This window comes from Hyperolius riggenbachi, chromosome 1, assembly GCF_040937935.1.
Source record: "Hyperolius riggenbachi isolate aHypRig1 chromosome 1, aHypRig1.pri, whole genome shotgun sequence".
NCBI classification, from domain to species: Eukaryota; Metazoa; Chordata; class Amphibia; order Anura; family Hyperoliidae; genus Hyperolius; species Hyperolius riggenbachi.
Window position 1 is genome coordinate 89982723 of NC_090646.1, and position 22806 is coordinate 90005528.

General features: G+C 46.4%; 1 protein-coding gene across 1 annotated transcript in view; it reads right to left on the reverse strand.

The window, feature by feature from the left end:
* The window catches only part of LOC137545724 (G-protein coupled receptor 26-like), an 88680-nt gene that overhangs the window by 15536 nt on the left and 50338 nt on the right, over positions 1–22806 (reverse strand). The window lies entirely within an intron of this gene.

A 22806-nucleotide genomic window follows, 5' to 3' on the forward strand; every position in this document is an offset into this window, starting at 1 on the left:
ACACAACAACAACAACATTTGCATAGATCATCCAATAAATATCCAATAAAATTATATATAAGATAAAAAATATAAAAAGATATAAAATTAATTGATACATATATAAAAATGAATAGTTACCTAAATTAGAAAAGAATACCTAAAAAGAAGAAAAATGGGAGAGGGGGGGGGGGGGGAAGGAAGGGGATTTTAGGGGGAAAGGGGGGGGGGGACAAGAAGGGGGAGGAGAGGAGGGGGGAGGGTTTGGGAAATAAGGGAGTTGTTGACGGTCACCAGCTGTTTGGACTGACAATTTAGTATAAAGCCAATTATATGAACAAATTATATACAGTGCATATCATATAACATCATATAAAAATTATAAAAATGTAAATATAAAATATAGAAAGAATTAAGAGAGAGGACTAGTTAAAAAGTCTTAACGGAATGTGGATAGTAATAATTCAATAGATTTTTTCTAAAACTTCCTTGAGACCCTCAGGAACTATGATGCCAGGCTCATGGTCCTGCAGCCAGACCCGTTGCGCAGCATGTACATTTGTACTGAACACCTCCACTTTCATGTCCAATACTACTGGTATCCAATATAGTATAAAAAGACGTATATCTTGCCAATCCAAATTCATTATTTATCTGATCTTTTGTGCCTGCCGTCTCCAGTACGTAGGCAGAACCACACAGGAGGCACATAGCAGAATAGGCCAACACAAAAGAAATATTCTTAACAAATTCCCCCTGCACAGTGTTTCACGTCACTTCCACCAGATTCACCATGGGGACCCCAGCACCTTCACCATCACCCTAATAGATGAAATTAATGCAACAGAACCAGCGGCCTATGACAAACTGAAAAAATTGGAGATGTACTGGATCCAAACCCTCAGGACGCTAGTTCCTGAGGGTCTCAACGAAGTTTTAGAAAAAATCTATTGAATTATTACTATCCACATTCCGTTAAGACTTTTTAACTAGTCCTCTCTCTTAATTCTTTCTATATTTTATATTTACATTTTTATAATTTTTATATGATGTTATATGATATGCACTGTATATAATTTGTTCATATAATTGGCTTTATACTAAATTGTCAGTCCAAACAGCTGTTGACCGTCAACAACTCCCTTATTTCCCAAACCCTCCCCCCCTCCTCTCCTCCCCCTTCTTGTCCCCCCCCCCTTTCCCCCTAAAATCCCCTTCCTTCCCCCCCCCCCCTCTCCCATTTTTCTTCTTTTTAGGTATTCTTTTCTAATTTAGGTAACTATTCATTTTTATATATGTATCAATTAATTTTATATCTTTTTATATTTTTTATCTTATATATAATTTTATTGGATATTTATTGGATGATCTATGCAAATGTTGTTGTTGTTGTTGTGTCTATATCTACATTAGGCAATGAAGCCCCGACCTTAGTACTATATTACCAGATCTGGTCATGCTTACCACTGAGGTTACCATTCCTCAGTTAAGAATTTTTCAAACACAATTCCCCCTTTTTTTTCCCCCCTCTTCCTTCCCCGCCCAGCAGCATTACATCACTGGTTACATCACTGGCCTGTCCACACTGTCCACATGGCAGCCCCTGATTGGCCCATACTCACCCAACACCTATTTAAGCTGCTATGGCTTGCTCTTTCAATACAGAGGCGCTTAATTTGAATCCTTGTGCAGATTGGTAAGTCACTTTGCTACATCTTTTGGAATCTTGACTCCTAGTTTGTATAATTATGCTTTACACATCCTTAGAGTGATACCAGCAAAACGTTTATTACTTTTAGTTTAGTCACTCCTTATCCAGGACAAATACCTGATACTGAATACACTATTATTTACTATTAAACACCTACTACTTCAATCCATATGCAGCACATGGATGTTGCATTAGATCAGTTAAAACAATCACTCATTTGCTGCAATTTCTCTGCATTGCCATGTTTGGCTACACAATTGTTCTGAGATTTGTTTTATTATTACTGAATATACAAAATCCATAGTTTTGCATTTGAACTCAATTTATTGAGTTAATTGAGGGAACCATATGCATTGCCATGTTGGGCTATGTATATGTGTTTTTCCAAGATACATTTATTCTGAAATTAATTAAATCATGGGCTTACCTTATATATTTAATCCATAGTTTTGCATTTGAACTCAGTTTATTATATTGCAATCACTATTTTTGAATAATATATAATAACACATTTATGATTGTACGAGTGTATTCATACTTTGGTCTCTGGCATTTTCAGTTTGATACTCCTCCCTATATTGCCTGATGAAGCCGGGTTGAACCTGCGAAACGCGTTGCATTTCTTTTTGGAGTTCTTAATAAATGTGTTTGACTGTCTGAATCGCAGTCGTTGTCGTGTCTGCTTGAGGGAGGTAAGACCACCACTTCCTCCTTCAATTTTGCCATTTAACCTCCCTGGCGGTAAGCCCGAGCTGAGCTCGGGCTATGCCGCGCAGGGGGAGATCTCAGCCCCTGGTGGGGCGATTTTCATTTTGTAAATTGCTGTGCGCGCAGCCAGCACTTTGCTAGCCGCGCGCACAGCTTGATCGCCGCCGCTCTGCGGCGTTCGGCCGCACGCAGCGGCTGAAGAGGGCCCCCCCCCCGCCAGAGCCCTGCGCTGCCCGGATCAATGAGTTCCGGGCAGCGCTATGGGCTGGATCGTGTGTCCCTGACGTCAGGACGTCGGCTGACGTCCATGACGTCATCCCGATCGTCGCCATGGCGACAGGAGAAGCCAAACAGGGGAACGCGTTGTATACGCGTTCCCCTGTTTGCTATTGTTGCCGGCGGCGATCGGACTAGAGGGCCACATGCGCCCTCTAGTGGTGTTTCATGTAGCTACCACTCTGGTAGCTTTACATGAAACTTTAAAAAAAAAAAAAAAAAAATTGGAATTCTGCAATTTTTGCAGAAAAAATTAACCGCCAAGGAGGTTAAGTTGGTTTTTAAGCTCATTTAATCTAATCTTATACTTTTGGCGCCTCTGTTCATTGTATACAATTCTGAGTCCACCCTTGGTGGAGGGTTGCTACCCTTTCTTCCTGTCTACAGAGAGCGACTTCTTAATCCTGAGTGGGGTCAGGACAATCTCCCCACCTGCCTTTACAGTGGTTGCCTGCTGGTGACCCTGACTTGTGAGTATCTAGCAATACAAACTTATTGCCACCTTGTCCAGTACGAATTACACTATTGGGGCTCTTGGTGTTCCCTGTTTTTATCTCTTTGCTCGTTTGTCATAAAGGTTCTGCCTCTCAGCGCGCGCGCGTATTCCTCAATCTGTGTGCACTAACAGGCCCAGCCACATCAGACGCACGCTACCGCGTGCAAACCGCCGAGCTGGACGCGGAACCAGCCGCCTCGCTGCAGTCCGCGCAGCGGCTTTTCCGCAATCTATTACAGTGCGCCTGGTGTAGCCATATATGCCAAATTTGGCTACAAAGCGCTCCCGGTGTAGCCCATATATGCCAAATTCGGCTACAAAGGGCACCTGGTGTAGCCCATATATGCCAAATTCAGCTAAAAAAAGCATGCTATTATAGGCAAAATTTGTTAGGCTATAAAAAAGCTCTAGATATAGCTGAGAAAAGTGATTACTATGACCTAACTTCTCCCTACTCTCACACAGAACCCTCCCCTGATGGTGCCTAACCCTAACCCCCCTGGTGGTGCCTAACCATAACCCCTCCCTGGTGGTGCCTAACCCTAAGTCAGCCCCTGGTGATTACTATGACCTAAATTCTTCCTACTCTCCCACAGAACCCTCCCTGGTGGTGCCTAACACTAAGACCCCCCCCAGGTGGTGCCTAAACCCTAAGACCCCCCCCAGGTGGTGCCTAACTCTAAGACTCCCCTGGTGGTGCCTAACCCTAAGACTCCCTGGGTGGTGCCTAAAGGTGCGTAAAAAAATTCCCAATACAAGGATCGCACACACGTCGGTAGGTAGGCTGGTGCTGGACCCCCAGGCAATGTGCAAGTAATTTTCATGAAGGAGTCCGCACACAAACCGTAGAAGCAATAAACGTGAAGTATTTATTATCCCATCACATACATATGCAGACACGGTCTGACCTGCTTAGGTCGACGCAAGTTTCGGGGCCACGCAGGGTCCCCTTTGTCAAGACAGATAGCAGATAAGACATACACCTTGGTGTATGTAGGTGTATGTCTTATCTGCTATCTGTCTTGACAAAGGGGACCCTGCGTGGCCCCGAAACGTGCGTCGACCTAAGCAGATCAGACCGTGTCTGCACATGTATGTGATGGGAGAATAAATACTTCACGTTTATTTCTTCTACGGTTTGTGTGCGGACTCCTTCATGAAAATTAAAGGTGCGTACACACGCACTATTGTAACAAACGACGGGTCCATCAATCCCTCCTGTGGCGCGGTCGTTCTGCCGACAGTAGTACTTGTGTACAGGCTGTCGGCAGACTGATAAGACCGTTTTAGACTGAAAAGAAACAGTCTGCCGACCGCCTGCACTCACGTACTACTGTCGGCAGAACGACCGCGCCGTGGGAGGGTCTGATGGACTTGTCGTTTGTTACAATAGTGCGTGTGTATGCACCTTAACCCTAAGACCCCCCCAGGTGGTGCCTAACCCTAAGACCCCCCCAGGTGGTACCTAACCCTAAGACCCCCCCAGGTGGTGCCTAACCCTAAGATTCCCCTGGTGGTGCCTAACCCTAAGACCCCCCCAGGTGGTGCCTAACCCTAAGACCCCCCCAGGTGGTGCCTAACCCCCCTAGTGGTGCCTAACTCTAAAATACCACCCTGCTTGTGATGCCTAATCCTAATCCCCCCTGCACCCCCAAATCAAAAATCTCGGCTATAAAAAGGTGCCCTTTTGTAGCAGAATAAAAAACCTTGTAACCGAAAAAAAATGGGCTACAAAGGGGCACCCTTTTGTAGCAGAATCAAAAACCTTGTAGCCGAAAACCTTGTAGCCGAATAAAAAATATGGGCTACAGTAAGGCGTCCTTTTGTAGCCAAAAGCCTTGTAGCCAAATAAAAAATATGGTCTACAAAGGGGCGCCCTACTGTAGCCGAAAGTAGCCAAATAAAATATGGGCTACCAAGTGGCGCCCACGTAGCCTATATCAAAACTCGGGCGCCCTTTTTACCACCTTGTAGCTGATATTTGCAGAAATAACATTGACGTCTATGGAGGCGCCCTTTTCATACAGACATCTCAGGCACCTTTTTCAACTGATCCCCTAGTACCCACGTCATGACATAACCAAAACGATCACTTGTCGCTTAAAGTATCGCCAGACATCGGGAAAATTGCGTCATGGGTACGGGACTTTAGTAGTTGGGACCTCCCATGGCTCTGGGTCCCCGTGTGATTGCAGGGGCTGCTACCCTGTAGTTACATCCCTGGGTCCCATCGCTGGAATGGAGAAACGGAGGGGGATGGGGAAGCCTCTGAAGGATCAACGCTGTACTGTAAAAGCAGATAATAACAAGCTCTGCCGCTGAGGGACGACACAGGACTCGGGGAAGTCTTTTTCTTGCAATCAGCTGTTCTATTTTCTTTCACCTGCTGTGCCTGGGATTTACTTGTGTTCTCCCCGTCATTCCTAATTATGCTTTACCACAGGCCATTAGTGAAGTCACTGCAGCACCCATAATTATTCAGATGAAAAGATCTCCCTCCTTGCCTGGATTTACAACGCAAACTCCTCGCATACCACCAGCTGCAATGCCATCATTCTTAACATGTTTTCTAGACAAACAGTTCACAACACAGCGTTTAACATGCTAGTTAACTAATCAATATGCTAAATCCCTCATTAAAAAATCCCTGCAGATTTACAGCTTGAAATCAAAATAAAATGCCATTGAAATTATCTTGAGAAAAAAAGAAAAGCGCAGTACTGATGTAAAAAAAAAAGGAAAAATATGACAAACAAGGTAAATATATGCATGGCCTAGATTCAAGAGCGGTTGCAGAGGCGATTGTAGTATTTTAGACCTGCTGGAGAATTATTTCGGTGTTTCACTGTGAGTACCAGGTAAAAATAATCCTATTGTAATTCTGTACTCAGGCGAAGCTGACAGAAATGGGTGCCTCACACAATATTTACTTTATAGTGCTGTTTCTAAAAGCTGTCCCAAGGGACCACTAATTCGAGAAGGTCGGGATTTTCTGATATACAAGGGCTAACAGGTGAACTAATTAATCACAGCTTAGAGCTCTATTCCTGGAAAACGATAGTTCTGAACTGTGTGCAGATGGGTCAAAAGCACATAATAGTTTTTACTGAAATCTGCATTCCCACTGGAGAGATGTTCCTTCATTTCCATTGAAACCGGGCAGGAGACCACAGTGACTATGTGGCCAGACTTCAAAAGCCAGTGGAAGACTGAAGAGCTGTCCAAACTCCCCAGAATGATGTAATTGCTGGGTGCTGTAGGGGCCATCCTTTGTGTTAGGTGGAGGAGGATAGGAAAGATGGGGGAGAAACTGTAGATGGGCCCTAAAATACATTGATTTATAAATACCCGTATTTCGCGCCGTATAAGACGCTCCGGAATATAAGACGCACCCAGGTTTAGAGGGCAAAAACCAGAGGAAAAAAAAAAGTGTACTAAACCTGGTGTGTCTATATACTGGAGCGTCTTGTAGATGTTCTCCCCCAATTAATGTCCTCCATGTGACCTCAGGTGTCCCTCAGGTGTTCCCAGGGGTCCCCAGTGTGGTCCCCCTGTGTCCTTAGGTGTCCCCAGTGTGGTCCTCGTGTCCTTAGGTGTCCCCCATGTGTCCCTAGCTGTCCCCCATGCTAGCTGTCCCCCATGTGTCCCTAGTTGTCCCCATGTGTCCCTAGCTGTCCCCCATGTGTCCTCAGGTGCCCCCATGTGTCCATAGCTGTCCCCATGTGTCCCTAGCTGTCCCCCATGTGTCCGTAGCTGTCCCCCATGTGTCCTCAGGTGCCCCCTATGTGTCCTCAGGTGCCCCCCATGTGTCCATAGCTGTCCCCCATGTGTCCTCAGGTGCCCCCTATGTGTCCTCAGGTGCCCCCCATGTGTCCTCAGGTGCCCCCCATGTGTCCTCAGGTGCCCCCCATGTGTCCTCAGGTGCCCCCCATGTGTCCTCAGGTGCCCCCCATGTGTCCTCAGGTGCCCCCCATGTGTCCTCAGGTGCCCCCCATGTGTCCATAGCTGTCCCTCATGTGTCCCAGTTACCTGTGTGTTGTGTGATTGTGCTGCCCCTATGTGTTCCTGGTTCCCCCGTGTGGTCCGCTGACTCGTGCCCCTGCCTGCTTGTGTCCGCTCCCGCAAATGTGCTCTACCCTCCCCGCAATTATGCTCCAGCCCCCGCTCGTTTCAGCCAACCTCCCCGCAATTATGCTCTAGCCCCCCCCCCGCTCGTTTCTGCCACCCTCCCCGATTGCGTGTACGCTGCCCCCGATATCCAAATAGCCGCCGCAGTCTTACTGTATCAGCGGCTCCCGGGATCGCAGCCCTGTGGTCTCCTGTCTCATCGCTCTAGTGATGGCTTCTGCTGATTACGCGCATTGCAGTAATCTTAACAGTAATCTAAGGGCCTAGTGGATGTTACCCCCCCTCCCCCCCACCAAATCTTAACCATTTCAGCACTCAGTTGTTTTTCACCTTATGCATCCTAATAATTTTAACCTCCCATTCATTCGCCAATAACTTTATCACTAATTATCGCAATGAATTGATCTATATCTTATTTTTTTCCGACACTAATCAGGCTTTCTTTGGGTGGTACATTTTGCTAAGAATTATTTTTTCTAAATGCATTGTAGCAGGAATATTAACAAAAAAAATGGAAAAAATTCATTATTTCTCAGTTTTCGGCTAGTATAGCTTTAAAATAATACATGCTACCATAATTAAAACCCATGTATTTTATTTGCCCATTTGTCCTGGTTATTACACCATTTAAATGATGTCCCTTTTACAATGTATGGTGACAATATTTTATTTGGAAATAAAGGTGCATTTTTTCAGTTTTGCGTCCACCACCATTTACAAGCCTATAATTTAAAAAATATCAGTAATACACCCTCTTCACATGCATAATAAAAAAGTTCACACCTTTAGGTAACTATTTATGGTTTTTTTTTTTCATTGTAATTTTTTTGTCATTAAAATTTTTTTGGGGGTAATTTTTGGTGTGGGAGGTAAACAGTTAATTTTAAATGTAATTATATGTGTTTATTTATTAAAAAAATGTACGTGGATGTAGTTTTACTATTTGGCCACAAGATGGCCACAGTAAAAAAAAAAATCCGTCTTGGAAGCGAGAGTATAGGGAGGATGGGAATTTTTTCTTTGATTCAGAATGATCGCAGCCTCTCAATGAAGCCGTCGGTCTTTCTGCCAGGGACTTAGATCAACGAATAGGAATGTTCCCATTCATTGATCTCTGGGCTAATGGGGGGGTGGGGGGTGGTACGAGAGTGCACGGGCAGGCGCGCTTGCATGGGCGGGAGCGCGCAAGTTGAATGGATGTGACAGTCACGTCCATTCGGCTAAAATGGTTAAAGGACACCTGAGGCGACAATAAACTAATGTAATAAACAATTGTATCTATCTTATTTCTCCTAAAAATGACTTTTTAAGATATTCCACGGTTTTATTTTATGTTTAAATCTACTTTTTAAGTTTTAACTGTTTTATTGTTTTTGCTCAATGATTCATTCATTGAAGTATGCCAGAGCTAAAATGTATGAACTATTGACCCTTGTTATCTCTTTCCTGCTCTCAGAAGACATTTTCTGCTAGGAAAGTGTTTTATAGTTGGAATTCCTTATCAATGAGGGTCACACTGTAGTCACTTCCTGTCTGAGTCAGGACTAAGTCAGCCACTTACATACCTGATATTTAACTCAGGCAGAGAAAGAAAAAAAGGAACACAGCATAGTTATTTGTGTGCTTGGCACTGTACATACCCATGTATATCTCATGATGTCACATGTCACCTCGGGTATCCTTTAATAAAGAAGCAAAGTAAGCATCAGCAGTGGGCAAAAACTGCTATTTTGCCTAGAGCCCCATTTCACCTTAACCTCCTTAGTAGTAACCCAGAGTCAGGCTTGGGCTAGAAATCCAGTAACCACGAGCCTGAGTCCTGGTAGCTGCCAGGAGGTATGTGCAGAGCCTGCACAGCAGGCTTTCATAATTCACCTCCCCGTGGATCCAGACGCTGGCAGCCATTCTTCTTTAAGTCCTCGAAAGGCTCTCATTCCCTCTGGTGAGATCGCCATCTGACGTCATGTCGACAGGTGGCGATTTTACTATAGGGGTACAGCATAGGACTGGTAGAGAGAATTGCAGTGCTGACCCAGGGGAGACAGTGAGTGACAGTTTGCGATAAGGTTTTACTGCTGGAAGGTTCAAAGGGTCATTAGCTCTGCTCTTTTTTAGCTTAAAATAGAGAATGTGGTTTGTAAACTGCAAATATGATAGAATAATGCATTGTTATATAGAAAAAAGCTGTATAAATGAAAATAAAAATATGAGACTCTTCTTTGCCCCTTATTTTCTATTTGTTATCCATTCTGAACATACAATTCATTATATCATAAGGTTTTTTTTGCTTCTGGTGTGCTTTAATGTTAGAAAGCCCTTTTCTTGCAAGCTATAAGCTAGGGAGCATCTTCAGAATTACAGTCTGTATAGGCAATTATATGATTGAATCGAGCAGAACAGAGACCTGCAGCTTAGGGCTGCTATTTCCCTGAATTTCTAGGATAGCATTACCATAACAATGTCTCCAGGTACTGCAAATGTCACAGCTACAACCCAAAGTGAATGCTTACAGAAAGTATACCTTGGTTTACCACTAAAACAGCTGTGCAGACCTTTAGCGTGAGACCCCCCCCCCCCCCCCCCCCCAGGCGAGAGTATCAGCAAAGCCTGATTACTGAGTGTCAGGGACTGTGCATTCTTCTGGGGATGACACACACCAATGTCATTATCAAGTGTTCCCATAACAGAAACGCCGTACAACTGTGCTCAGCAAGCTCTGCAAGGGTTTTAATTATTCCACAATAATACAGAAGTGTGCCTTCTTAAAACAGAAGGTATTTGCGATTATTTAGGTTGGAGTGAGCATATGATTTCTCCCCCAATCCATCACTGCTGAATATGCAAATTGTCCTTTTGATGTCCTTGATAGCTAAACACACCTCCAGAACCGATGGAATGCAATGATCAGGCCTGGATTTACATCACAGAAGCCTATAGGCACAGATGTCATGTCACTCTAGACTTCACCCTCCATGAACCTACAAATCCCCACCGAACAGGTGTCCTGTGGCATTAGGTAGGCAGAGGTACTCTCAATATTAATTAGCTAATGGTGCCCCCAACCGAAGGGAGATCTTGTCAGTGGAATGATGAGAGCTGGGTGAGTAACCTCTCATTTACTGCTCATCTGCTTGGGACTCTGCATAGAGTTGGAGGGAGGAGGAGGGGATGGAGGGAGGAGGAGGGGATGGAGGGGAGTGAGCCACCTTTCCATCATCAGGTGCCCGTAGGCATGTGCCTTTTGGTAAATCTGGTCCTGGCAAGTGGCAATGATACATCAGCTTGTTAATTGTACAGAGCCACAATAATCCAGCAGTTTCAGCCTGGTTGGTCCTCATCAGTGCATGGCATGGATTAATGTGGCTCTATGTGGTGTAACTTGTAACACCCAGAGTGACAGACTGCCCAGCAAGCTCATACCTTCTGTTGGAAGAAGGCAAACGTTTGTATTCCATAGTATTTTAGTAAGAGGGCTTTTTGTTTTTCTGTAGCCCCTCACACACTCCTAGGAGCAGGGATGGTCGTAGTCAGCCAACTTCGCTACGCTGGAAATACGCGTAGTTTTACGCAATTACGCTTCGCCAAACTACGGCTTCCAAAACAAATATTCGCTTCGTATGCATTTCGTAGAATACGCATTAGCGAAGCGTAGTGTATGCAGATACTTATGCCCGTATGCAGAAAATTGTACGCATTAATTTCTTTATATATGCATGTACTGGGAACCCTTCTATGCGTACATTCCCCTTTCCAATGCGTACATTTGTATGCATACAATCGCATGCAGAAAATTAGACACGAGTAACGCATTCGTAGTTCACTACGCAATACACATGTTAACTACGCATAGTGGGCGTAAGCTACGCGTAGCGGTACTTCGTTACGCGTAAATTCGTAAGCGTAGGTTTGAAACTTCGCCTATGAACTACGATGCGTAGATGCGAACTACGATGCGTAAATTCGCACTGGCGTAGTTTCTGCTCATACCTGCCTAGGAGTTCTGATTCACCATGAGCTTGCTGGGCAAGCTGCAACTCAAAATAATGCCCAACTCTAAGCACAAATGTTCACCTGGTCCTATGCAGGCAAAGCTTGTTATATCGGTCTATAGTCCTTCATCAACCACTTGAGGACCGCAGTGTTAAACCCCCCTAAAGACCAGGCCATTATTCTAGAAATAGTCCACTGCAGGTCTGCAGGGCCGCACATGTCAGCCGTTCACTTCTTACACAACAGAGGGGACAGCCGTGTTACACGGCTGTCCCCAGTACAGCGCTGCCTTACATCGCAGCGCTGTACAGCAGTAAAAGATGGCGGTTTCGCTGTCTAACAGTCTCCCAGCGGCAATCAATGTAAACATAAAAGTAGAAAAGAAATGGCCATAGCGACAGCCTGTTGTTTCAAGCTTGTTGCCCTTTATCAAGCCATATAGCCATACAGGTATGAGGAACAGGCTGTCCTTAAAGAGAAACTCCAACCTAGAATTGAACTTTATCCCAATCAGTAGCTGATACCCCCTTTTACTTGAGAAATATAATGCTTTTCACAAACAGACCATCAGGGGGCGCTGTATGACTGATTTTGTGCTGAAACCCCTCCCACAAGAAGTTCTGGGACCGCAGTACTTTTGGCAGTTTGTTACAATGTAACAAGGTTCACAGACAGGAAATAGCTGTTTACAGCTGTCTCTAACAGCCAAAACAGCTAGGAGCAGCTACATAACCTGCCCACAGTAAAAATGTCACCATGTAATAAATGTCAGAATGTAAATCGGGGAGAGGAAAGATTTTACAATGAGCAAACACTGACTAAATCATTTATACATAATTATGGTAAAAATGAAGCACTTTTTTACTACATTATTTTCACTGGAGTTCCTATTTAAAGTGGACCTGAACTCTTGCACAGGACAGAAGGAAAACATAGAAAAATGCACCCTGTATGTATTTAGATGATTTAGCCTGTCTAATTCCCCCTCATTTGTGTCTAATCACAAATTGTATCAAATGACTGCCATGGGCAGATGGCAGATAAGCCCATTTGAAAGCACTGGATGTTAACAATATGTCTGCTTCCATAAATCAGGAAGTAGAAACAGTGCAGATTTATTTTAGGATTTGTATCAGCTGTAACAAAAATGTTTTTAGTTTAAAAGGTGTTATGCTGTTGTGTATCTTTTAGAGCAGAGGACGTTCTGAGTTTAGGTCTGCTTTAAATAGTAATTACCATATATACTCGCAAGCAAGCCGAATTTTTGACCCCCACAAAGGGGGTCAAAAGTTGGGGGGTGGGCTTGCTTGCGAGTCATGTGATAAAGCCCCCGCTCCCCCCGCGGCCGCCGCTGCTATTACCTTGGCTCGGCGCCACTTCTATTCCCTTGTCCTGCTGGTATACGGTAATCCATTCCACAGCAGCGCGCCACACGGCGGCTGCTGTGTGATGACGGAGGAAACCATAGAGAGCGGTTCCCATAGTAAAGGCGATACACATCGCCGTTACAGGAAGCCGCTCTCTATGGTTTCTTCCGTCATCACACAGCAGCCACCGTGGGGCGCGCTGCTGTGGAATGGATTACCGTATACCAGCAGGACAAGGGAATAGAAGCGGCGCCGAGCCAAGGTAATAGCAGCGGTGGCCGCGGGGGGAGGGGCACTATATTAGCTATGCTGGGGCCCTATATTAGCTATGCTGGGGCACTATACTAGCTATACTGGGGCACTACCTACCCATGCTGGGCACTATACTAGCTATACTGGGCACTATACTAACTATGCTGGGCACTATACCGTGTCTCCCCGAAAATAAGACACTGTCTTATATTAATTTTTGCTCCAAAAGATGTGCTAGGGCTTATTTTCAGAGGATGTCTTATTTGTGGGGAAACACTGGTAGTTTTCCTATACAAAATGTATATACTGCATGCCATGATGAAACACAAGCAGCATGCACAGAGCTTGTGATTTCCAGATATTGGCTCTCACTTAAGGCGGCCATACACTGGTCGATATGCCATCAGATCGACCAACAGATAGATCCCTCTCTGATCGAATCTGATCAGAGAGGGATCGTATGGCTGCCCTTACTGCAAACAGATTGTGAATCGATTTCACTATGAAACCGATTCACAATCTGTGGAGCTGCCGCCCCGCATACATTACATGATCTGGCCGGCACGAGTCCCCCGCTCTCCGCTGTCTCTTCTCTGCGCTCGGCTCTAGCTTCACTTTACTTCCTGCCAGGGGAAGTTTAAACAGTAGAGGGCGCTCTACTGTTTAAACTTCCTGTCGGGACAGGAAGTAAGTGAAGCCAGACGGAACCCAGTGCGGAGAAGGGACAGCGGGGACACGCACCAGCGGAACAGGTAATGTATTGCCACTAGCGTCGGTCATTTGAACACCGCTATCGACGCATTCCCGACTCGGCGGCGATCGACGAAATCTTCCACACGGACGGATCGGCTGGAACGATCGATTTCAGATGGAAATCGATTGTTCGGTCAGCGTTTGCGCAACGATTTCACAGCAGATTCGATCACAGTGATCAAATCTGCTGTATATCGGTGGGAAAATCGTTAAGTGTATGGGCCCCTTTACAAGAAATTGATTCTGCTGATCATGTGGGTAAGAGTCTATTTATTGCAGGCAGAAAACTTTGTCAGGCTCCTCAGAGTTATAATAGGATAAGCTGTGTGTCCTGGGAAGAGGTGAAGTGCTGCTGATGCTTATCACGACAGATCAGGAGGGCTGGCTCCAACAAAAACACAAATTGCCTGACACATATACAGGACTGTAGAACTCACATTATACTGCTGCTCTTCTGTATCCAGGCTTTGTATTGAGCGTGACTTGCTGGTATCATGTGAGCTGCTCCTAGGGCTTACATTCGGGGGAGGTCTTATATTTCAAACATGGTAGGAATTCCTGCTAGGGCTTATTCTCAGGGGATGTCTTACTTTAGGGGAAACACGGTACTAACTATACTGGACACTATACTAGCTATACTGGGGCACTACCTACCCATACTGGGCACTATACTAGCTATACTGGGCACTATACTAACTATACTGGGCACTATACTAGCTATACTGGGCACTATACTACCTATACTGGGCACTATACTAGCTATACTGGGGCACTACCTTCCCATACTGGGCACTATACTAGCTATACTGGGCACTATACTAGCTATACTGGGCACTATACTAACTATACTGGGCACTATACTAGCTATGCTGGGGCACTATACTACCCATACTGGGCACTATACTAGCTATACCGGAACACACTGGGGGGATCACATGGACAGCATTTCCTACCCCCGGCTTATATGAGGGTCAATCATTTTTTCCTTGGTTTTCAGGTAAAAGTTGGGGGGTTGGCTTATATGCGGGTCAGCTTGCTTGCGAGTATATATGGTAGTACACATATCAACCAATTAATTTAAACTTTAAATTTCTGTGAGCCAATCACAACAATCACAGCACTCAAAAGGGGACGGATGGCTCTGGTCTTAAAGCTGCCAGAGCTCTCAGGTCCGTAAAAGGTTAACAAATCTTGACTATCTCCTTCTTGGAAAAAGAGTACTTTGATCTTGTCATTATTCTAGAAGTGTGATGATGCCACCATGGCTGTGTTGCTAGAGCCTAGCACCCGGGGCACGTGCCCTGAATCTGAGGCCAGGTGCCCTGGACCTCCAGCCACCAGCGTTGATCTTTGATACTATTACTTCTTTGTTGCTTTGTGTGCCTTGAGATGTTTTAACCACTTGCCGACCACGCACTCATAACGCGCGTCGGCAAAGTGGTAGCTGCAGGACCAGCGACGCACATCTGCGTCGCCGGCTGCAGGCTAATTAATCAGGAAACAGCCACTCACGCTTCCTGTCAATTCACGGCGGGAGACTCCGTGAATAGCCTGCGGGCTGCCGATCGCAGCTCGCAGGCTAAATGTAAACAAAAGCGGAAATAATCCGCTTTGTTTACATTTTTACAACGCTGCTAACAGTAGCAGCGTTGTACTAGATCAGCGATCCCCGGCCAATCAGCGGGCGGGGATCGCTGTCACATGACAGGTAGGAGCCTGTTAGAGGCTGCACAGGACAGATCCGTTCCTGTGCAGCCTCCGATCTCCAGGGCAGGGAGGGAGAAGAGGAGGAATCCTGCCGTGGAGGGGGCTTTGAGGTGCCCCCCCCTCGCAACCCACACGCATGCAGGAGCGATCAGACCCCCCAGCACATCATCCCCCTAGTGGGGAAAAAAGGGGGGCGATCTGGTCGCTCTGCCTGTTATTTGATCTGCCCACCCAGCACAGATCTTAGAAATCAGCGCTGGTCCTTAAGGGGGGGGGGGGTAAAGGCTGAGTCCTGAAGTGGTTAACCATGTCCTACTTTCTCGTTATTGTGTGCCCAGAGGTGTCCCAGTATTTTTTTTAAGATGCCAGCAATTCTCTTGGTTATTATGTATACACAGAAACCAGCAATGGCAATAAACACCAGTTTAGCACCTGGATCATCACTGATCCACAGATAATTAGGGAACATCTGAACCTGAAATATCTGGGATGCATCTGAGCTCACGCAGGCTGATCCGCTAATCACTACTTGTAACTGTGCTTTCCTGAGGTTAAACAAACGGAACATGTTGCGGATTAGCGGCAGCATAAAATTCACACCCACTACTCCGTGCTTCTCTGAATCACACAGACTCATTAGCATTTACAAATACACAAAAGCCAATTTACGGTCAGTTCATGGCTTGTGGATTTTAATCAGCAAATCTGTTACGGTGGGGTGGGGGTGAGGAAACAGGAAATCTGTGTGCTCCCTGCATTGGCTTTTCAGAATAATCTTTCCTGCCTTGCTAGATTGTAATGCTGCAGAGTATATGCAGCAGATTCAATGTGAGCCAGAAGGGAAAGAAAGTCATAGAACAAAGTGTAAAATCTAAACAAAGATTCTTCCAATGACTTGACATTTATAATGACATGGCATGGTTGTAACTTGATGGTTAGTTTCTAACATTCTAATATCTCTTTAGTTGTTTATTGTTCAGACCCTACTCAAATGTTTATCAACTGGAGTATTTCAGATAATCTTTCCTGTATTATATGCAATAAAGCGGATCCGCAATGAAAAAGTAACTATAATAAGTAACTTGTCTATATATCTTATCTAAAGTTTAGATAGTTTACACAGCAAATCTAGCTGCAAACAGCTTCAAAAGTGTATGATTATTTATTGCTGTGATACAATGAGGGCAGCCATGTTCTGTTTGTCACATTACACTGAGGCAAACTGATAGCATCTCCAGTCCTCAGCCTGTGGAAAATGTCACTCCCCCCCCTCCTCCTCCCCCCATCCCTCCCCTCTGCTTCTGAAATCTCTGACTAGTAACCTCCTCCCCCTCCTGCCCAGACTGAGCTCCCATAAGCCCTTGCTACCTGGGACTGAGTGCCAAGGCTCTCTGAAAAGCTGTGGGGGAGGCTTGTTTAGTTTATAGGGAATAAGAGTATTAAAACAAAACAAAAAAAGTATTTGGCTTGAGGAATGCCCTATAAACTATATGAAAGGAACACAGTTATGCAGTGAGTAAAAGTTTATCTCGGATCCACTTTAAGTTTGGTTTTACATCTGAGTGGAGGGATGCATTGCCCCCCTTGCATTGTACCGCAATGCCAAAAAAAGATTAATCTGAATCTGTGGCAGAGTGTGCCGACAGGGTCATATGCATAACTCCACCCCCACACGCCCCTTACCCAGTGATGTACTCCCTGCGGGACAAGCTGTACGTCACTTGGATTCCTGACTTCCCTGTCATATTTGTGTCATTTCATGCATGTATGTCGCACCACTGCCACCAACATTGACTTCAATGTATCACATAACATCAGGAGCCTATGGAAAGGCTGCAGTGAAGAGGAAGAGAGTACCTGGCACTGGGCTAGGTAATTTTGCTATAGCTCAAGACTGCTGCGCTGAAGTTCCAAGATGCCACATAGGTACTGGGATGTCCCCTCGATCCTTTCCTGCAGTATATCACTCACAACATGAAGAAAGCAGAGAAAAACGCGGGACTCCCTCAGTTTCAAGCAATCTTGATCCAACTTTAATGTAAAACACAGTACATATACAGGAACGTAGTAGTACACTCACCTCTGTGGGTCCTACTTCCACTAGGACCCACTGGCTAAAACCGCTTCCCCTCCAGGTGGTACTCATAACCGTTTCCAAAGTGCAGGGTGCTCGTGTTGCCCTCTCTCAACCCAACCAGTTTCGACATCCTGCCATCATCAGAGGTATTGAGAGCGGGCAGGCAATCAACTATTATATATATAAAAATAATAATTACCACTCCTAGCGTCCAGACACACGTTGGCCGTCCGTTCGCCGTTTGGTACAGTGACTTCCGGCATCCGGCGGAAGTGACAGCGTTCCACCGTGGCTCTGCACATTTTCGCTTCCGTCTATGCATTATGCGCTCCATTCATGCGCCCTTTACGTTGCATGCGTCCCACTGCTGGTACTACAATAAAACTTGCACTCCACTCATGCGGCCCATACGTCGCATACATCATGTCTATTGCGTGCCTGGATGCTACTACATCAATATTATCTCTGCGCACACGCAGTCCTTATAGTTTCCCCGCTGCTGCTATATAGCAAAGCTTTTGTCAGTGCGACTGTAAAGTCACACTAGTAAAAACAGAAAACCAAGGAGGAGGGACATACCTATCTTCCAAATCTATAAATAAATAACATTCAATAAAAATATATATGACACATTCATGGCGGAAGTCACTGTACCGAACGGCGAACGGATGGCCAACGTGTGTCTGGATGTTAGGAGTGGTAATTATGATTTTTATATATATAATGGTTGATTGTCCGCCCGCTCTCAATACCCCTGATGACGGCAGGATGCCGAAACCAGTTGGGTTGAGAGCGGGCAACACGAGCACCCTGCACTTTGGAAACGGTTATGATTACCACCTGGATGGGAAGCGGTTTTAGCCAGTGGGTCCTAGTGGAAGTAGGACCCACAGAAGTGAGTGTATTATTATGTTCCTGTATATGTACTGTGTTTTACATTAAAGTTGGATCAAGATTGCTTGAAACTGAGGGAGTCCCTTGTTTTTCTCTGCTTTCTTCATGTTGTGAGTTATATACTGCAGGAAAGGAAGGAGGGGACATCCCAGTACCTATGTGGCATCTTGGAACTTCAGCACAGCAGTCTTGAGCTATTGGATTTGTTGAGACTTTTGGGAAAGGTCTAACTGCAGCAGCTGGCAAGTTCAAGATTTTGGAGAGTCGCCTATTTCTCGTTGTCTACCATTTCTACTGTAGGTAATTTTGCTGAGCTTTGAAAAAAAAAGGTTTGCTTTGGAACACTAATACTTACTCTGGATAATCCACAGGCCCGTTCCAAGTCTGTCCCCTCCGCAATGCCGTAGACAAGCCCTTATCGATGACTCACACGTGTAGTAGCATAGACCCGATTGGGCTTTGGGTTTTTTCACTGAAGCCCGAGTGGGTGCATACTACTATGCAGGGGCAAAGCAGCCGCACTTTGGGGGCCTCAGCATTGAAACAAAATAATGGAGAAGAACGGGGGAAGCCTCTGAGGATCCAGGGCTTCCCTCCTCTGAGGTAAGTATTAGATTTTTCCATTTGCAAATCTCACAGCCTGTCAAAGGTTGATATTTAATGACAATAAAAACATGTCTTGACTTACTTTATGAATTTTAGGTCCCAGCTGCAGTACTTGGGGTCTACAGCCATAATTACCGGCTCACAGTTCGCCTTTAGCCTATAAATTCCACAGAGCCGTATAACACAACTCGCAGGCAGCAAGTAGTGTTGGGCGAACATCTAGATGTTCGGGTTCGGGCCGAACAGGCCGAACATGTCCGCGATGTTCGGGTGTTCGACCCGAACTCCGAACATAATGGAAGTCAATGGGGACCCGAACTTTTGTGCTTTGTAAAGCCTCCTTACATGCTACATACCCCAAATTTACAGGGTATGTGCACCTTGGGAGTGGGTACAAGAGGAAAAAAAAATTTAGCAAAAAGAGCTTATAGTTTTTGAGAAAATCGATTTTAAAGTTTCAAAGGGAAAACTGTCTTTTAAATGCGGGAAATGTCTGTTTTCTTTGCACAGGTAACATGCTTTTTGTCGGCATGCAGTCATAAATGTAATACATATAAGAGGTTCCAGGAAAAGGGACCGGTAATGCTAACCCAGCAGCAGCACACGTGATGGAACAGGAGGAGGGTGGCGCAGGAGGAGAAGGCCACGCTTTGAGACACAACAACCCAGGCCTTGCATGAGGACAAGAAGCGTGCGGATAGCATGCTTTGTACCACCATGCAGTCATAAATGTAATAAAGATAAGTGGTTCAATAAACAGGGACCACGCGGCAACGCTAACCCAGCAGCAGCACACGTGATGGAACAGGAGGAGGCGCAGGAGGAGAAGGCCACGCTTTGTGAGACACAACAACCCAGGCCTTGCATGAGGACAAAAAGCGTGCGGAGAGCATGCTTTGTACCGCCATGTAGTCATAAATGTAATAAAGATAAGAGGTTCAATAAACAGGGACCACGCGGCAACGCTAACCCAGCAGCAGCAGCAGCAGCAGCACACGTGATGGAACAGGAGGAGGCGCAGGAGGAGAAGGCCACGCTTTGTGAGACACAACAACCCAGGCCTTGCATGAGGACAAAAAGCGTGCGGATAGCATGCTTTGTACCGCCATGTAGTCATAAATGTAATAAAGATAAGAGGTTCCATAAACAGGGACCGGCAACGCTAACCCAGCAGCAGCAGCAGCAGCAGCACACGTGATGGAACAGGAGGAGGCGCAGGAGGAGAAGGCCACGCTTTGTGAGACACAACAACCCAGGCCTTGCATGAGGACAAAAAGCGTGCGGATAGCATGCTTTGTACCGCCATGTAGTCATAAATGTAATAAAGATAAGAGGTTCCATAAACAGGGACCACGCGGCAACGGTAACCCAGCAGCAGCAGCAGCAGCAGCAGCACACGTGATGGAACAGGAGGAGGCGCAGGAGGAGAAGGCCACGCTTTGTGAGACACAACAACCCAGGCCTTGCATGAGGACAAAAAGCGTGCGGATATAGCAGCAATGCTTTTTGCCGCCATGCAGTCATAAATGTAATACAGATGAGAGGTTCAATAAACAGGGACCGGAAACGCTAAACCATCCCAGATGTTCATCGGTCATGTTACTTGGTTGGGGTCCAGGAGTGTTGCGTAGTCGTTTCCAATCCAGGATTGATTCATTTTAATTTGAGTCAGACGGTCTGCATTTTCTGTGGAGAGGCGGATACGCCGATCTGTGATGATGCCTCCGGCAGCACTGAAACAGCGTTCCGACATAACGCTGGCTGCCGGGCAAGCCAGCACCTCTATTGCGTACATTGCCAGTTCGTGCCAGGTGTCTAGCTTCATGCCCGGTTTCAGGTCCAGCGGTGCCAGCCACAAATCCGTCTGTTCCTTTATTCCCCTCCAAATTTCCTCCCCTGTGTGCTGCTTATCCCCAAGGCAGATCAGCTTCAGCAACGCTTGCTGACGCATGCCAACAGCTGTGCTGCACTGCTTCCACGATCCTACTGCTGCTGGTGCTGGGTTAGCATTTCCGGATGAGGTACAGCTTTGAGATGCGTTGGAGGAGAAGGAGTCAGAGAGGTAGGTGCTGCTGTTGTTATCCAGCTGTTTGCGGCGTGGGCAACACCCGCGCCGTAGCAGGTGAGGAATCGCTGCCAGGCTCCACAAGGTTCACCCAGTGCGCGGTAAGGGAGATGTATCGACCCTGGCCGAACGCACTCGTCCAGGTGTCAGTGGTGAGGTGAACCTTGCAGGCAACGGCATTCTTCAAGCTTCGGGTTATTTAGCTGACCACGTGCTCATGCAACTCAGGCACTGCAGAGCGCGCAAAGTGGTAGCGGCTGGGAACAACGTAACGTGGGATGGCCACTGACATCATGCCCTTGAAGCTGTTTGTCTCCACCACTCGATATGGCAGCATTTCGCAGGCCAGAAGCTTGGCTATGCTGGCTGGCTGTTACTGCCACGGCCCGGGGGTCATTTGCTGGCAATTTCCTCTTGTGCTCAAACATCTCAGAGACAGACAACTCAACCGTAGCGCTGCACACCGAAGGGCTGTTGGTTGTTGTGTTTGATGAACACTGGGAGACCTCAAGAGCACTAGTCCGGAAAGTGACAGTGTCAGCATCGTCTGATGTTTGTGAATGTTGTGAACCACGCAATGGCTGGGCTACTGCTGCTGCTGAGGCGGGTCTGGTGGTGAGTCTGGTGAACCCAAGGGAGGCAGTGTTGCTGGTGGTACCCTGTCCTGCCGCGTTTGCCCACAGAGTGGGATGTTTGGATAGAATGTGGCGGCTCATGCTGGTGGTGGAGAGGTTGTTAATACTTTTCCCCCTGCTCAGGCGGGTCTTGCACACCTTGCAAATCGCCATGGTAACATCCTCAGTGCAGTCTTCAAAGAAAGCCCAGACTTTAACTGGCTGAGGACTCGGACCTCGTGCGTGATGTGCTGGTGCTGCTTAACCCACTGCTGGACGCTTGAGAGGTCATCCAAGTAATTATCTGGTCCTGTTCTTTTGGATCTGTGAGGGTTGTTGTCCTGGACAACATGGGCAGTATTGAGTGGGTTTTCTTGGGTGCTCCCCTGTGGCCTGTACGTGAACCGTCAGGGGAAACACCTCTTCCCTTGCCCCTCCCTCTTTCACCGGATTTCTTCCTCATTTCACTTATCCTTAAAGTACACGCTGACTGGCAGCAGTACAGTGGCAGTACAGAAATGCTATACAGTGGTGGGTGAGCGGTGTACCACTATTGTCAGCAGTGACACAGAGCACAATGCTATACAGTGGCGGGTGAGCGGTGTACTACTGTTCCCAGCAGACACAGAGTGGAAGTAAACACAATGCTATATAGTGTGGCTGAGCCGTGTACACAGAGTGGCATTAAACACAATGCTATATAGTCTGCTATATAGTCACCCCGAACAGGGTGATGTTCTGCAGAACCCGAACAGTGGCAAACACTGTTCGCCCAACACTACTGGGAGGGAACGCAGATTTTAGTACCTAAACACACGATACAACATGTTTTCCGGGGTCGGACTCTGAGGCACATACAGATGGTCCCGATCATCATCCTCATCATACAACTCTTCTCCTGAGTCTGACCCACCCACCACCTCTGCCACCCCAACATCCCCAGACACAGACCCCTCATCGTCCTCAACATTAACTTGGGATGCTGGCCTGAGCCAGACCTCCTCCTCCACATCAGGCCCCATCATCTCCTCAATGGCAGCCCTCATTAATCGCTCTGGCGACGGACTGATGGACACAACGTTCTCCTCCGGGGAGGGCTGCTGCTGACCACTGGCTGCTGGGGTGGATGTTATAGCTTGCGTGGGGCGTTGGCTGTTGCTGTTGTTGGGAGTGCTGCTCACAG